Source organism: Quercus lobata, unplaced genomic scaffold (assembly GCF_001633185.2).
Source record: "Quercus lobata isolate SW786 unplaced genomic scaffold, ValleyOak3.0 Primary Assembly Scq3eQI_49, whole genome shotgun sequence".
In the NCBI taxonomy this organism is placed as follows: Eukaryota; Viridiplantae; Streptophyta; class Magnoliopsida; order Fagales; family Fagaceae; genus Quercus; species Quercus lobata.
Window position 1 is genome coordinate 261,131 of NW_022154709.1, and position 15,728 is coordinate 276,858.

General features: G+C 33.5%; 1 long non-coding RNA gene across 1 annotated transcript; it reads right to left on the reverse strand.

Annotated features, from left to right (window-relative positions):
- Window positions 1–3,203: 3,203 nt before the first annotated feature.
- Window positions 3,204–4,796, reverse strand: LOC115973010. The gene is made up of 2 exons (XR_004087592.1): window positions 4,063–4,796; window positions 3,204–3,391 (listed from the first exon to the last, which is right to left on the reverse strand). It is a non-coding gene; the product is annotated as an uncharacterized LOC115973010 (long non-coding RNA).
- Window positions 4,797–15,728: the final 10,932 nt, after the last annotated feature.

A 15,728-nucleotide genomic window follows, 5' to 3' on the forward strand; every position in this document is an offset into this window, starting at 1 on the left:
TAAAAATGGGTAAAGTAACAATATCCTCTAATCTTAATTGGGATTAAATTTATATCGAGTAAAAGATCAAATTCAATCCAATCTACATTTCAATTTGTGCATGAATGAACAAATTAGACTCATTCAGTCATTCTCTCATTCTTCTTTGACTTCAAAGTCAGTCTTACATCAACAATTTGACATGTGAGGAAGCAAACAAAAAAATTTCTGTTTAATCATCTCATTAAAATGAAATATGTTACTTCCTCAACAAAAGAAAGAATTTAAGAAACGAAAGAATAAAAGAACAAATGACAGACTTTTAAATGAACAAAAGTGAATCAACCAACAAAATACCTGAAAATAAGCTAATTCCTGCAGTGGTAGTTGCAAGATTAAGTCCTCCTCTCTGAGTGTTAACATACTGACTCTGACTCTAATTCTGCAATTATTTAGAAGCAACCATACACACATCATATTATATTCTTACGTACAAAGACATAAATAATTAGAATTTTAAATATATATATATATGTATATATGTATGTATGTATGTATGAAAGGAAGGATTGCATTATCTTAATCTTTCTTGTTCAAATAAATTTGTGAAGAAATCAACTGTCTAATTAACATTTTAGTCAAGAAAAAGAAAAAAATACAGAAAAGAAAGAGAATTTTAAATTGGTTCAGTTGAGCATAAGAACAAAGTTGAATAGTTTTAGAAGTAGTTCAAAATATCAAAATCATCAAAAACCAGTGGTTGGTTTTTAATTTGGGATGAAAAGATAGATAGATAGATAGACAGATTCATACCCGAAATATTGTTTCTTCTTGGTGGATCAAACCATCCACATACACGTATGGGACATGAGCATTGATGGGCCAATCTTCACCTATTTGCCTCTTGCATCTTTGCTGTTAGAGGGGACAATCAAGGTTTTCCAACAATTTAAAGGGGGTGAGATTGCGACTCCCTTGAGGAAGTGACATCAGATTGGGACAATTCTCAATACCTAGTTTATATAAAGATGTGAGATTGTGAATCCCTTGAGGAAGTGACATTAGTTTGGGACATTCCCAAATGTTAAGGCTTTGTAGTGATGTGAGGATGCCTATCCAATGGAAAGAACCCAGACCATCGCACCTTTTTATATAGAGTTCCCAGAGAGAAATGAAGTTTTGCAGCATCTCCTCTGGAAGAGATTTTAAATCGTTAATCTAATATAAGCTTAAAACCTCTAATTGAGAGAGAGGAAAGTATGTTGATGTTGTTGCTCCCATTTTCATTGTCTGCCCAATACCTTCTAGTTTGGGACATTTAATCAAACAACCTCTCTTACCCATCACAGCTTAGACATTCTTACTCCTTCTACGTCTCTTTGGCCAAAAAACTCCATACACTCTATCCATCCATTAGACTGTGCTCGCCCCCTTTGCTTCCCAATGATTATAAAAAGTAACATGTGTCATGTTACCCATTGTTCAAATAGAGACTGCACAACTAAAAGTTAAGAAGCAAAGAATATGCTTTAGCAGGTAGTGAAATAGACAAAATACCAACAACAGAGAAAACGAAAAGAAAAATGGTGTTATTTTCTAGTCTTAATTGGAATAAAAGTGAGATGAAAAACCTTAATTAGTAATATTTAATTGAGTAACAGATAAAAACTCAATCCAATCTACCTTCAAATTTGCGCATGTACAAAAAATTATACTCGTTCAGTTATTCTTGTGTTCTTCTGAGTTTTGACTTTAAAAAGTCAGTCTTCACACCAACATGTGAGGAAGCAAACAAATATCCCAACACCCCCCCCCAAAAAAAAAAAAAAGTAAACCACCAAAATACTTTTATAGTAAGCTGATTCCCTGTAATGTCATAGTTGCCTGGTCATGTTCCTCTCTTCAAAATGCTATCAAATTTGCTACAATTATGCAATTATTAAGAAGCAACCATATAGGTCATTTCAGCAACACAAGCTTAGATACAATGATATAAATCATTTGAATAAAAGAACAAACGGAAGAATATACAATTATCCCTTCTTATTCTCCTAATAATTTAAAGAAATCATGAATCTAATTAAAGTTTTGATGAAAAAAAAAAGTACAGGGAATTTTTTTTTTTTAAAAGATGATTACCATTGAGTCCAAGACTGTACTTGCCTTAATTTCTGGGCCATAAAGTTTTGAACAGGGTAAGCCAAGTTTGTCCCGAATTTGTTCTGCGTGAGAAGTCAAATGATTGAGAAGTTCTTCAAAATATCAAAACCTCAAAAAGCAGAATGAAGAACAAAAAAATTGATTTTCAATTGTGCCATAAAAAGCAAAATACTTGAAGTAGTTAAAAAAAAAAATTGTAATTATATTCTATTAACATATAAAAATTCAATTCAAACTATCTTTGAATTGGTGCATGTATGAACAGATTAGGCCCATTCATTCATTCTCTTGTTCTTTTTTTTACTTTTTAAAGCAAGTATACACACAAACATGTGAGGAGTATTTTGGTTTAATCATCTCATGAAAAGCATTTAGTAGATATATGTTAGAAACTTTTATGAACAAAAAAAAAAAAAAAATAACTACCCAAATACCAGTTTAGTAAGCTAATTCGTACATTGTTAGTTGCCTGGTCAAGTCCTCCCTTCAAAGTTCTATGAAATTTGCTATGATTCTGCAATTATGAACACAAGCGACCATATATGTCATTTCATTAACACAAGTTTAGATGAAAAGATATTAATCATTAGAATAAAAGAACAGATGATAAAACAGTTATACTTTTTTATTCTCCTAATAATTTGAAGAAATTGTGTGACCTATAAAAGTTTTGATTGGAAAAAAAGGAAACAAATGAATACCACTGAGTTCTTGACCTTTTGCACAATTGCAGTTTTTGAATTGGGTCTGAATTTCGCACCCAAGCTTGTTCTTTGCCTCAGTTGGTTCTGCATAAGAAGTCAAATGACTAAGAAATTGTTTTCAGCAGATTCTGATAATTCACTTGCAATTCTGGGACATGCTGCACAATTGCAAGGCCTGAAAGTTTTGAATAAGGTCTGAATTTTAAGTTCTGCGCGAAACCTGGAAAGTCCTGATAAATTCTCCAAGATATATCAAAACAAGATTAATGGTGTTGGTTTCTTCATTAAAAGTCAAATACCTGAAGCCGTTAAAGATGCCATCAGATTCCAACTTCTATCAAATATTCTCTCCTACTCATGTTTGTGGGACTGTATTTGGACCCCACTGATTAAAAAAGAACAGAAGTGCTGCTGCCTCAAGATTACAGGGACTTCACAACCAAATGCAGCAAGGACTACGGCTTTAGGAGGCAGAGAAAGTGACAAAATAACAAGCACTTGAAAAACGAAAAGTTCTTAAACTTGAGTGTAGCTCTGAAATTAACAACCTATTATTCAAAAAATGGGAGGGGGGGGGGGGTGGTGGTGAAGTAAGCAAAATGAGGGATCTTCAAGTCATAGCTATTCAAGTAATAAATAAACTAATTATCCCATCAACAGCAATAACTAAAACATTAGTTATTTTCTATATATCAATAGTTCAAATGAGAATTTAAAAATTAATCTTAATAGATATATAGACCTACAAAATAAGCTAATTCTTGCAACGGTTGTTGCAAGATTAATTCCCCCTCTAGTAGCTAATAAACCGTCTCCGATTCTTACACAAATTATGCAATTATTAAGAAGCAACCATACACATGTCATGTTATCAACATGCTCTTAGGTACATAGATATACATCATTAGAATTAAAAGAAAGAAAAAAAAGGGGATTGATTACATTATCCTAATTTTTCTTGTTCAAATAACTTTATAAAGAAATCATGTGTGTAATTAATATTTTATAGACAGAAAAAAGTAAAAATAAAAAAATAAATAAAAGACCATAAAGAAAGAAAGAGAGTTTTAAATTGGTTCAATTCAGCATAAGAAAGAAGTTGAATAGTTCTAAAAGTTGTCCAAAATATCAAAGACCCTAAAAAAACCAGTAGTTGATTCTTAATCTGGGTTAAACGATAGATAAGGTAAGAATAGTTCAAAGGCCAGAATTTGCTTACCTCTGCATCATTTTGCAGTGAATTACTTCGTCTTTAGGATATTTAATCAAATTGCTTCTCTTACTTGTCACGTCTCAACCATTCTTACTCCTTCTACCTCTCTATGGCTTAAAAATTCCATGAACTCTATCCCTCATACTCATGTGGGGGGCGTGCAGGCTGGCCTCCTCTTCTTTGCAGTGATTAGAGAAAAGAACATGTGTAATGTTGCCCAATATCAAACAAGGTCTGCACAACAAAAAGTTAATAACCAAAGGGGCTTTAGGAGGTAGACAAATAGACAAAACACCAACCACATAGAAAATGAAGAGTTCCTAAGCTTGGATGCTGCTTTGAGCATTAATAACCCACCATAAAATAATACATAATGAAGTAAGAAAAGGAGAGTACTCTAAAATCTGTTAGATAATTTACCATTGGATTTGTGCATGTCTAGAAACACTAAACTAAATAAATCAACTAGACTAATCTCATTTTATACTTTTTGACTTAAATGAATTCTCAAGAAACATTTGGGAAAAGAACAAATTATTCAGCCTTATTGTCTCAACCCATAAACTAAATAATTCATTAGTTATTTACCAATTACCCAATGACATTGTGGAAATCAATTTCTAGCATATATAAGAACATGTTTTAAGCTTATATATAGAGAAAATAATTGACCAAACAAAATCCATTTAATAAGATAATTCCTGCATTGTTAGTTGGCATGGTAGATACTCCCCTCAAATGGTAAAAGTTTTCCTCTATTTCTGTAATTGTCAGCAAAGCAACCAAGTACATCAGCTCATAACTTAAAGTCAAAGATATAAACGCTATCCTTTCTTCTCCATATATGTGAAGATGTCATATATGCAATAGCAGACCTTTGAACATCCAGAAAGGAAACAAAATATAAAGAGATTTCCCAATTGTTTTTTTAAGAGAGAGAAGATAATTACCATTGAGTCCACTACTTGTCACACAATTTCAGGGCCAAAACTTTTTGAACAGGGTCAAAATTTTGAGCCGGGTTTGTTGTTGCCTTGATTTGTTCTGTGTGATAAGTCAAATGATTAAGAAGTTAAATACGCAATTAAGGATTCCACTCCTATGTTCTTTCCCTCCTACCCATGTTTTTGTTGCCGCATGTTCACATAGGGACTCCACAGCCAAAATTCAAGAAGCAAGGGACACCGCTTTAGCAGAGAGAGGAAGTTCCAAAATAGCAACCATTGGAAAAACCAAAAGTTCTTAAACTTGGGTTTTGTTGTTTTGAGCATAACAAACTATTACATAAAAATGGGTGAAGTAAGAGAAATCACAGTATCCTTTAATCTAAATTGGTATTCAAGCAAAAAAGAAAAACCTTAATTGGAAATTTTCAATTTAGTAACAGATAAAAATTCAAACCAATCTACCTTTGAATTTGTGCATGGATGAACAAATTAGACACATTCAGTCATTCTCTCGTTCTTATTTGACTTCAAAGTTTGTCTTCACATCAACAATTCAACATGTGAGGAAGCAAACAAATATTTTTCGTTTAATCATCTCGTTAAAATTTTTTAACTCTAAGAAACGATAGAATAAAAGAACAAATGAAAGTCTTTAAAAAATAATTTCCTAATAATTTGAAGTAATCATCTACATAGTTTTTGAATAAAAGAACAAAAAGATTACCACTAAGTTCTAGTTGAAAAGATTCTGAATTTTGACGCCAAGCTTGTTCTTTGTCTTAGTTGGTTCTGCATAAGAAGTCACATAACTAACAAGTTCTCCAAAATATCCCAAATTTCAAAAGGCACCAACAAGAAGAATGTGTTCATCAAAGAAGAAAGAAAAAAAAAAAAAAAAAAACCCAGAAACAGTCACGCAGCCTGGGTCGCCGGCCTGGATCGGCTTGAGCTGATCTCCATTTCTTCTTCTTCTTCTCTTTCTTTTTTTTTTCTTTTCTTTCTGCGTTTTTTTCCGCTGTTTCTGCATTTTGGGTTGCATTAATATTTTATTTTTGGTTAGAAATCGAGTCTTAAAGACTCGATTTCCATGTAGACGCCACCTGAAAAAAGTGCCACATCAGACGCGAACAACCCATGAAAATCGAGTCTTAGAGGCTCGATTTAGGGGTCCAAAATCGAGCCTTTAAGGCTCAAGTTGCTAAAAATGCATATAGTTTGTAAACCTGCCCTATTAACTATATAGTTTGTTTTTTATGGGTAATTACCCATTTTCGCCTAATTTGGGCTTAAAAGATGGATAGATGAGATGCATACCTGAAGAAATTGTTTCTTCTTGCTGGTTCTGCCAATCCACATATAGGATTGGGGAATTTTCTTTCCATTTAGCGTTAGTTTTCTAAGAATATTGTTAGTTGTCATGTTGCAAAAGAAACTGGAAAACTAGCATCTCGAATTTTAAAAACTCAAGTTCAGTGGTAAAACTCGAGTTTTTGTGGAAAATTCGAACTTGAGTCTTAGAAACTCGAGTTCCACCATTTTCTTTTCAGATCAGCTCTTCGTCTTCGTCGTCTTCTTCTTCTTCTCCCGTTCTTTCAGTGGATCTTAAACCATTTGATGTTCCTCTGTTTTGCTTCTAATGTTCTTCGGTGGATTTTTTCTTCTTCTTCCCCTGTTCTTTCAGTGGATCTCAAACCATCTGATGTGACTCTGTTTTGCTTCTGATGTTCTTCGGTGGATCTCAAACCAGATTCTTCCTCTGTTTCCGGATTCTTGCTTCTGATGTTTTTCGCTTTGTACCAGCAGAAATCGAGTTTATAAAACTCGAGTTAAAAGTCAAGTTTTCTCAAGCCTAAAACTGGCACGTCTCAAGCCTAAATCGAGTTTCTAAACTCGAGAAGTTAGTCAACATCTTTTTTAGCACATGCTAACTTATTACATTGTTTCCCAAATCTATGCTAGTCTGCAAGATACCTCTACGATTGGGACATGGGCAATGATGGGCCAATCTTCACCTATTTTCCTCTTGCATCTTTGCCCTAAGAAGGGACAATAAGAAATTATCAACATTTCTAAAGAGGTGAGATTGCCAATCTCTTGAGGAAGTAACGTTAGATTGGGACATTTGTCAATCTGAAGGATTTGTAGTGATGTGAGACTGCCTATCCAAGGGAGAGAAACCAATCCATTGCAGCTTTCTATAGTGAGTTTCTGGAGAGAAACGAGGTTCCGTAGCCCTTTCTCTGGAAGAGATTCTAAATCGTTAATCTTCTCTAATTGTAATTCCTGTAATTGAGACAGAGGAAAGTAGGTTGATGTGGTTGCTGCTCCCATTTTCATTTTCATTTTCATTTTCATTGTCTGCTCCAATACCTTCCAGCTACACCCACTCAAATACAATGGCTCTTTAAAATATGGAAACGGGGGCATGGAAGTCAGGTTAGGGCAACCCCAAATCACTAATTTAGAAAGAGAAGGAGGAAATGATGGAAGTAAGAGATGGTGTGGCTCATTATCATCATCATCATCATCATCATCTGAATTCCTCCACCATCCCTTCAGTTTTGGGCACCACTCTATTCTAAGAGAAGATAAGGATGGGAAGAATGGTGTTTTTGAAGAAGAAGAAGAAGAAGAAGAAGAGGAAGCACTCAACAAGTTACTAACACTGTCTTCATCTGACATGTATTCCAGTGCTTCCATTCTCCAAAGAGAGACAGACTTGAGTAAAGGGAGTTGATTTAACGGTGGGAGGTGCTGCAATCTCCTATTTTGGATCTAATTGAAAATGAACAAGATTGGTGAAAGAAGAGACCCAACTTGGAATTCTCACACCTATATAATCCCGCAATTGCAACGTTTTAAGATTTGGATGTGGCTGGAGCCCTTTCAGCATTTCATCACATTCGCTTTCTCCGTCCCACAAATCCCACCGTAATATAAGTTGTTGAAAATGCTGTCTATCATTTAAATTTGCATCTTTATATTCCAATACGTCATCTTTTCCATATCCTAGATTTTCAGAATTTTTTTTCTAAATAACAATAAATATTAAAAAATTTAGTTAGTTGTCACGTTTCAAAACAATGTTGAAAACTAGCATCTCGAGTGTCTAAAACTCGAGTTCCAAGATAAAACTCGAGTTTTTAAGTCAAATCGAGTTTTAAAGACTCGATTTCTATAAATGGCATAAAAACGGCGCTATAAAACGTCACTATAGGGCTTCAAAACGCCACTATAGGGCTCGTAGAACCTGGTATGGGGTGATTGCACTTATAAATTTTTTTTTTGTAGGAAAACGCTGCTATAGGGCTTTAAAACGTCACTATAGGACTTAAAAAAGCCACTATAGGGGAAATTTTTTTTTGCATGGAACTCGAGTCTTAAAGAGTCGAGATCTATGTGGCATTTTCAGTCCAAATCGTCTAGCCAAACACTCGGAAAGCGAGTCTTTGGGACTCGGGTTTTAATATAGATCTCGAGTTTCTAAAACTTGAGAGACTATTTTCCTTAAAACTTTGAAACGTTGCCTAACTTACTCGCCCATCACACTGTTACTCTGCTCATTCCCTCTAGATTTTCAATTATTAATTTTCCTCCCAAGTTGTGTAGTTCCTTTAATTGACTTGGCCCACCATTGGACTTGGCCTGTTTTTTCTTATACGACCAACAACAACTAATCCAAGAACCTTCCTTTCTCACAATAACCCTTGGTCGTATTGTCTCAAGATAAGTAAGGTGTTCGATTTCAAGGGGCATATTAGTCATTTGGTAGCTGCAACCTGTAATATCTAGAAACCTGAGATTGACCAACTTTTTAATGCCCATGGGTAATTCTATAAGCGAATCACAATCTTGTAGTATCAGTGTTTGCAAATTCAGCATCTTAGTAATGGAATTAGGGAGAATTTTAATTCCATTTCTAGAAAGATTAAGGTACCTTAAATGCTTCAATTTCCCAATTGAATGTGGCACTACAAGTAATCCTAGATTACTCAAATCCAATGCGTGTAAATATTTAAAATTTGAAATGAATACATCACAAGTTAAGTTACCCAAATTCCCCCTTATACTAGATGCTAGAACTGTGTGTATCTTCCTTCCATTAAGCATAGGGATTGGAAATTGCACCGATGAATCAACAAGATTAAATGATACATGACGTACTTTTTCAATATCATTTTTCCCACTTGAATTTAATATGGCACTTTCCAATCCAGACAAGAGTTGCAAGATCATGCATGAGATCGTGCATTTTACATGATTCTATATTGCCCCATTCATCATTTCTTACTTCTTGAAAAAATGACCTCCAAAGTAATTCCATAAAATATTGTCTACCAACATCCTCAAAACGCTGCTTTAGACTTACTAACACAATAAATCCTTGTGCTGCCCAAAGATTAATAGGTCTATATAAATCAATCCTGTGATCTTTTGGAAACAATCAACAATAAGCAAAACATTGCTTCAAGTGTGATGGAAGATGATCATAACTCAACTTAAGAGTTGATGAGAGAATTTTTTTTCTAAATAACAATAAATATTAAAAAATTTAGTTAGTTGTCACGTTTCAAAACAATGTTGAAAACTAGCATCTCGAGTGTCTAAAACTCGAGTTCCAAGATAAAACTCGAGTTTTTAAGTCTCGATTTGTAAATGGATTTCTTTAAACTGGGAAAAAGTGAAGCTGAAAATCGAGTTTTAAAGACTCGATGTCCATAAATTGAATAAAAACGCCGCTATAGGGCTATAAAACGTCACTATAGGGCTTAAAAATGCCACTATAGGACTCCCGAAACCTGTACTTATAAAAAAAAATTTTGCAGAAAAATGCCGCTATAGGGCTTTAAAACGTCACTGTAAGGATTAAAAACGCCACTATAGGTGAAATTTTTTTTGTATAACTGAAGTTCTAATATGGATCTCGAGTTTCTAAAACTCGAGATGCTAGTTTCCTTTATTGTTTCAAACGTTGCCTAACTCACTATATACAATTCTTTTGCACAGCTATTTTGCACATTACCTCGTTGATGAGATCTTATTTTCTTGTTGACCTATTTTTGAGAGTTCATTATCTAAAAAGGATTGCCACTCAATCTCAGAAGTATTAAGGTACAATAGGCTTCCTATTGTTCTTATAGCGAGAGGCAATCCATCACACTTTTCAACAATCTTCCTTCCAATTACTACTAAGGCTTTATTTTTTTGGTTCTTGATATTGTTCAAATGCCACTTTTACAAACAAACTCCATGCATTTTCTTTGGGAAGGCCTCTTGAAGCATGCCATGAAGTTGCATCGGTTATCCTTGCCACACTTTTTGAGCGAGTAGTTACCAATATCCTACTTCCCCTTGCACCAACCATTAAAAAATTTCTCAAGAGAAGCCATTCATTATTGTCCTCATTCCACAAATCGTCCAAGACAATCTAGTATTTTTTTCCATTAAATTTTTCTTGAACTTGATTTTGCAATATCTCAAGGCTTTCTTCATGCTTCATCTTTGTCAATTGTTCTAAAATTTCTTTAACAATTCATTTTATGTCAAAGATATCAGAGATACAAACCCAAAGTTTTGGCTCAAAATTTCGTTTGACATTTTCATCATTGTCTACCAGTTGAGCTAGTGTTGTCTTGCCCAATCCTCCGATACCAACAATTGGAATGATAGAAATATTCTCTACAACATTGTCATAAAAAAGACGTTCCATAATCTCTTTCTTATCATCCTCTCTGCCAATAACTTCATCTTCGGGTACAAAAGAATAAGTTTCTCTGCCCCTATTCATGACTTGTGGCTCATTGCAGTTTTCAGTAAGATTAAACTTCACCCTATCATCTGCAATGGCATTTAGTCTCTTCCTAATTGCCTTTAATTCATGACCCATTTTAAGACTAAAAGCAAGCTGGTTTGAACTTGAAAAGAAAATGCGTACCTCCTTTTTCATTTTGTTTCCAGACATCACTTTTTGGCTCAAAACTTGGGTGGAGAAATCATCCAGCAAGTCATCAGCATCATGGAGGACATCTTTGAGCTTACTGAGCCAGTCTTTGATCTGATGGCTATGAGAACTCTGCTTTTCTGCATCTAGAAGTGTAACACCCCATAATTTTGATACCAATTAAATTATTATACGTAAATTATAAAGGAGGCCTACAATTAAATTGATTAAATTGATTTGGGCCTAAGATATTAAAAATAATATAAATACTATGGGATATGAAGCCCAAGTGAGGTGACATAAGTAAATATATGGGTGTTGAAAACCCGAGCCTTCTTCCTCTTTAGTCACACGTGTATTTTACTGATGGAGGCTTCCTTTTTGCTTCAGCCGACTACTGAGTTTTGCCTTCCGTCACTGTGGCTGTGAGAAGAGACTACAGGTATGGTTTCTATGACTATATTAATGGAAATAGGACTCCTATGATTGTTATCATACTTAGACTAGGCAATTACATATAGGCATGTGTCATGGAAAGGAACTAAGAGACGTTGGCCTCATGAATATCCACCTATCCCTACATTAAGGGAAAAAATGTCCTATATTGTTATTATATTAGATAAGGAATGGTCAAATATGGCTGCATGTCAAGAGCTTTGAACTTGTATCTAATAGGCTTGGACTTTATCAATTGGGTTGTCACCATGTGAAAGGAAAAAGTTTGCTTTGTGGTTTATATATAATTGTTTATAGTCTCACTCTTTTCACCACCATTGTCATTGTCCAAATAAGTGTCCAGCAGTGTCCTTATGCTTTACGGCATCAAGGGAGTTTTGGGTCATTGGGTGAATGAAGTATAATATGTGGCTGCAACTTTTTGACTAATAGATATAAATGTTGGGTTGATCAAATATGTATATATATCACGTGGCTTCCAATATTAGGTGAATATATATCATGTTAGAGTGAATAGATTCCAGCAGCATCAAGAGGGAATACAAAGCCACTAGATTGATGAATTAAGGCTATCACGTGGCTTCCAATATTAGGTTGAATATATATAATATTAAAGTGAATAGATATGAATAAAACATATGGTTGTTACATTTAGATTGATCAGATATTCATTATTCGGCCATATTGAAGTTTTATGAATATCTATAATTACGTTAATGGAAAAATCTGATTAGGCAGCAATATTTTTAAGTCTAGAAATCTGATCAAAGCTGAAAGTGAATTGGATAGTTAGGTGAATAAATGGAGAATTTTGGATATATCAATATGGTCTAAGATAAAACCGTTTAAGTGTGAAAATAGATTTTTAAGTGGGAAATTTTGTATTGATAAACCTATTTTTTTGGTGTTGCTAGGTTCTAATTCCACTGAATTGTTGTGATTCAAGGGAGGTTGATTTCTTTTATTTTTGCAACTAAGAGGTAAGTAGTGTTTACTAATTTTGGGGGTTTTCCCAAAATAGTGTTGATTATCAAACTATTCTCATATTAAGAAATATGTTGATATTCTATATATATAAATTGATATTTTATAAATGTCTGATGTGCACATTGACTATTCGTTTTATGAAAAACTTGTGGGACAACCTAAATTTATTTAAACTTGTATGTGTGAATATATCTTTATATTTTTGAGAATTATGAATGGATTATTTTTGTGAGCATCTTGAATGTGTTTTGAAAACCTATGGCAAGTCGTGATTAGAAGCTCAGTATGGTATTTACCTATTCTATCTGTGACCTCTTGAGCAATGAAAGAGCCCAGCACATTAATGACTTTCCCTGCAAGATCGAACAAAGCTCCTTCTGCCATAGTTTCTCTTTCTTTCAGGAATAGTAGATGAGTTTTGTGAAATAATGGTAAAAGTGATGAAAGATAGTTGTTGTAGGGTCCAACTTAGAGCAGCCACATATACATATAAGACTCTGAGAGAGTAATCCTATCCTTGTAATTGTCTTTGAACGGTGTCATAGCACACACATGCAACTAAGTGAGTGTTTGGATTCACGTTTGAGTTTTCTGCGTTTTTTTTTTTTTTTTTTTTTTTAGTGCATATGAACAGTAATATCACATGGATTCATTGCGTAGGAGACAAAGTGCACTGTTCATGCACTATTCATGGGTCCCACGGCACTATTCACACTTCTAAAAATTATTTTGTTATCGTATTTTCAACTTTTAGTTTCAACAAAAATAAGTTGTATTCAAATGGACCCTAAATATGTCGATTTGACTAAAAAAATATATGGTTTTTGCGGCATAGCAACTAAAATGTTGTCACAATAAATCTTTATAAGAGGAAGCTGGAAACCAACCCAATCTATTTTTTAAATTTGCAGAAGCCCACTAATATAGTAATATTACAGTATTGATAAATTTTAAGAAGCCCATTATTTTTCCCGCAAACTTTCATTATACATGGTTGATGGTTGAGCTTTTGTATATTGGAGTTTTTTTTTTTATAACTTTTATACAAGCACAACAATATCTATAAAAAAAAAAAAAAGTGTGCTTCAAAAATTTTTATTTACCCAAAATAAAAAAATTAACTAGTGAGTAATTCATGTAATACACGTACAATATATTTTATCAAAATATGATTGTTTATCTCTTTTATTTTTGTACGAATATGAAATCTGATAATTATGATAGTTATAATAATTATAATAAGCTTTTACTATGATTGACAATGACTTTGAATATGGAACCATCTATTCTAACATTTAATGAAAATATGATTTGATCATATTCAAATAAAGTGCTTAAATATAAAATAGAGTTTAAACTCAATTAAAAAATATATAATGGGTCTTGTTAATGGGTGCTCTTAGGGAAATTGTTAGAAAATATATAATGACTATTGTTAATGATGTGTTGAAAATGGGTTGTTTAGCCGTGTGCAAGACAATGAAATAGTCCTTCCCACCTTGTGGCAATGTCCTCCATCAAGGGAAGCATAGGTGGTTGGTGTCCAATAAGTATACAGAAGATATGCCAAAGTACCTAAAAATATTTTAGAACGGTGTTTGAAAATGAGGTTGGGAACTGCAGCAAAGAAGAGTTGGAGAAGTTTGTTGTTCTTGCATGGCCAGCTTTGGTACCATTGAGACACACGTGCACATATATGCGGTTAGTGAAGTGCAAACATCGATCATTATACAAGATGTAACTAGATTCTATGAGGATTACAAAGTTCATATATACCTCGATGGCAGTCTACATACATATAGTGATTCTCAATAGCAAAGAAAATGGGTTCCAATGCAATCTGACTGGTACAAGATTAATTTTGACAAAACTGGGTACTTTGGAATGACCTATTACTCCAAATTTTGATTTCTATTGTTATGTCTCATATCCTATAATTTAATGGGATAAAATGCAACGATGCCTTTTATCAAATATATATAGGTAGATAAATAGCAAGAAACATCATTGCATTATTGACAAGATGTTTCACTAGATAGAACAGGTAAAAGCTCACTAAATTTGAAAAACAAATACCAAAAACATAATAAAAATGATTGATTTGCTTAAATATCTTATAATATTTTCCGATTTATTTACTAATTTTACATTCCCACAATGGGAAAAAAAAATACTTAAAACATTAATTGGCAATGGCATACAAGTACAAAGATCACTCTACTTATAATCGTAAAAGCAACCCAATAAGACCGAAGTGGACCAAGTAGGACCAAATTGGACCAAATATATGAGGCACTGTTTTACCTTCTTCAGATCTATGACACAACATATTTATTCTTTCTTCATTTTCTTCTTATTTGCAATATTTTAGTATGACATCAATGAAAAAACATTAACTAACAAGTATATTTCTTGTACCACATGGTTCTTAGGTTTCAATCCCGTAGTAGGGTCGGAAGCATTGCAAATATATATAACCATTAGATTAAGGGGATAGCTTTGGCTTGATGGCTACAAAAGTTGACGAAAAATACCAAATTTAGTCAAATCTTACGGGACTTGATCTACTAAACAGACTCATTCACATAATAAGGGTCTCCATTTTTTGAATTGTAAAAGATGTTAAGGCATGTCCTTGTGGGAAAGATAATGAACACAACACATAGACCACTAAAATTTTGCAGCAGATGCATGGATTATGGCAAAAATGCTTAAGAAGGATGAAAGTTTTCAACTCATTTGGAAATGATTTGGGCGAGGGCAGATTATCAAATACAATAGATTATTGTACTGAACTTACAATAGTCTACCATGGTACCTTTGAAAAATTACAAAATGAATAGAAGTTTTCAAAAACTTTTTTATAAATGGCAAAACCTTCAAGAAGATAGCAACTTGAAGAGAAATCCTTTCCCACTGCAAAAGTCTTCTTTGTTACAAGGCCCAATATAAAAATTAAATGAACAAAATAAAAAAATACAAGATTTGCCTTATTATTCTATTTTTGAACCTCAAAAATCTATAAATGGCCAGAGAAATTTATAGGGAATAGACTAATAATACTATCTTTTTATTGAAGTTTTGAAAGCTCCTTGTTGTGATGGTTATACAGTTTGATTTCACACAAGCCTTTTTTTCCTTCCAATTAAGAAAATTTTGAGATCAATGCAACAAAGGTAACTCTAGTTCCAAACATGAGGGGCCTAGTTAATCATTTATGCTTGAGTTTGTGTCAATATCATCTTGCAATATTTTGTACAAACTACAAAGGCAATAGCAAAGTTGCTAGTTACTAGTCATTATGTCATTAGTCCAAATCGAGGGGAATTGGAAAAGGGTAT